Source organism: Bidens hawaiensis, unplaced genomic scaffold (assembly GCF_021521415.1).
Source record: "Bidens hawaiensis isolate Kalapana, Puna unplaced genomic scaffold, B.hawaiensis_p1.1 tig00003752_1, whole genome shotgun sequence".
NCBI lineage: Eukaryota > Viridiplantae > Streptophyta > Magnoliopsida > Asterales > Asteraceae > Bidens > Bidens hawaiensis.
The window spans coordinates 890,988-893,911 of NW_027491215.1; positions in this window are offsets into that span (position 1 = coordinate 890,988).

Below are 2,924 nucleotides of genomic sequence, written 5' to 3' on the forward strand. Positions count from 1 at the left end.
CCCATTTACAATAAGTTAATTAACTTTATAATTCTGGTAGCTAGTCCTTGATTTTGTATCTTCGTTATTATTTATAGTTTCGTGAGATTCAATTGCTTCATTTTTTAACTCGCTTTCGGTTATTTTTTCAAGTTGTCTCCAATATCAAAGATCAGTTTCTCACACCCCCTTTTTACCTTTTTACTATTTTGGGGGTAGCATATATATCCTATCAAAATTCAATTTCAGTTATTTATTATTTACAAATTACAATTCGCATCATGGACTTGTGTGTTTACTTGTTACTTGCTCAAATCGTACGTGCATGGATTTCTTCGATAAGTATGATCATACGCCCCCTCTTTTCACTCAGGACCATTGTTTCTAGTTGAAAAGGGACTCCGATCTGAGTACATTGGTGCACAATCCCAACTGGAAAAGACCTTCATTTATTCTTTACACTCATGGACCATTGTTTCTAGTGTAAAGAACCCTTATGTGTTTTTCACAAGTTTTCATGGAATTGTATGGTATTTATGTAGTATTTAAACTGTGTGAACTCACCAACTATTCAATTAGTTGACTTTATTTTATATATATGCTACAGGTACTTTCATTAGAGGATGTGGCTGAGTTTCTTGATGAATATGGTCCCTAGCTGCTGTACCAAGTTGTCCTAAGCCTCCTTCTTCTTCACTTGGTCACACAAGATGCAAAATGACTTTCTTTGAAACCCTAGATGCTGCCAAACGGAAGTTTTTTGGCTGGTTGATGCTGATTTCGGGATTTAGGGGCTGTTAGGGTTCTTTTTTCTTTTGTTTAATTAATATATTATGCATGTAAGGCTTCTAACTTGTGGGCTTGGGTCGGGCCTTGAGTTGTAGTCTTCAAAGTTGCTCAAATAAGCCCTTAGAGTCTTCAAACTTGCCACTTTTCTTCATTAAAACTCATAACCTACAAGTAAACATCCATCTTTGTAAAATTAAGCAAAAACAAGCTATACCTCTTAATAATTAAACTAAAAAGCAATTAAATCATGATAAAACGATAAGGAAAGTAAGTGTGTTTTACAACACATCAGGATGAAATGAAGAGGATACTAGAAGTTAGGTTATCTAGATAATAAACAAGAAGATGTTTGTTTTGTTTCTTTTCCCTTGTGTTTGTTTATTTGAAATAACTTGTGTACTTCATGCTTTGGAATGAATTAATGATAATATTGGCACTTAATAGTGTCACATGTATTTTGGGCAATCTGTACGTCACACTCAGGCGTTTCCGCTTTAGCCGGGGTGTTACAAACTTTCCGTATGGAAGTGGGAGTTAACTACTATGGATTTCATTACCAAACTCCCTAAATTGACTCGACAACATAATGCTATCTGGGTTATCGTTGATCGATTAACAAAATCCGCGCATTTCATACCCATCAATGAATCATACTCAATGGATAGACTAGCGCATATTTATGTAAACAACATCATTGCTTTACATGGAGTATCGCTATCTATAATTTCTGATTGAGACAGTCGTTTCATGTCTCACTTCTGGAAAAGCTTCCAACAAGCATTAGGCACCAAGTTAAACCTTAGCACTGCCTGTCATCCACAAACTGACGGGCAAAGCGAAAGGAAAATTCAAATGTTGGAAGCAAGGTTGCAAAAGTCTCTAGGCGGAACCTAGGCGCCCGACTTGGGAGTTGGGAGTACTCGACCTTAGTCGGAGAGTACTCGGGGATGGCTCACCGAGAACTCGGCCTAGACGGGGATTACTCGTTGAGTATTCGGCACCTAGGCGTGATTTTTACAACCATGGTTGGAAGACATGCTCCGTGCTTGTGTGATCGACTTAGGTGGAAGTTGGGATGACCACTTACCCCTAATGGAATTCTCGTACAACAATATGAATCACACAAGTATTCAAGTCACACCATTCGAGGCGTTATATGGTCGTAAATGTAGAACGCCCGTGTGTTGGTCTGAAACTAGAGACAATCAATTATCTAGACCCGAGATAGTCCAAGAAACCACCGACAAGATTCTTCAAATCCAAGAACGACTTAAGGCGGCACGTGATCGCCAAAAGAGTTACGCCGATGTCCGTCGTAAGCCGTTGGAATTTAATGTTGGTGACAAAGTTCTTTTGAAAGTCTCGCCATGGAGAGGCATCGTTCGATTCGGTAAGAAAGGAAAGCTAAGTCCTCGATTCGTTGGACCCTTTGAGGTACTTGAACGAATAGGTACTGTTGCATACCGTTTGCGACTGCCCGAGGAAATGCAAGGGATACACGGCGTATTCCATGTCTCAAATCTGCGAAAATGTTTGGCCGACGAATCTCTATCCATGCATTTAAAAGATGTCGAAATATACGCAAATTTAAAATTTGTTGAGAAACCAATTCAAATAGAAGATTCGAAAACAAAGAAATTGAAAAGATGAACATTAAAAATTGTGAAAGTCAAATGGGACTCACGAAGAGGGCCCGAGTATACATGGGAACTCGAATCTGAAATGAAAAGGAAATACCCCCATCTATTCTAAAGAATGTAATCTCGATGACGAGATTTATTTCAAGGTGGGGAGGATGTAACATCGTGAAAATTTCGAGTTCAAAATGTCAAGTTTCCAAAGTCAAAGGACCAAAAATGTAAAAATTCCAAACCTTAGGGTTTAAAATGAAAATTCTGATTTTCTGTCTCATAGCGATTCGCGACGGGACAAAGGACAAGCTCATCGCGTATCGCGAAGGGCTTAGTCAAACCTTCTAGAAGTGGGTCAACGGCGATACGCGATCATCGTTGAAGCTACTTCATCGTGTATCGCGATGACGTGGTCTAATACCTCTAGCACAAGTTTTGACACGTGTCCACACGTGGCAGACCGTCAGCCACGTGTCCTGACACGTGGCACATCGTTCGCCATGTGGCACACCGTCTGCCACGTGG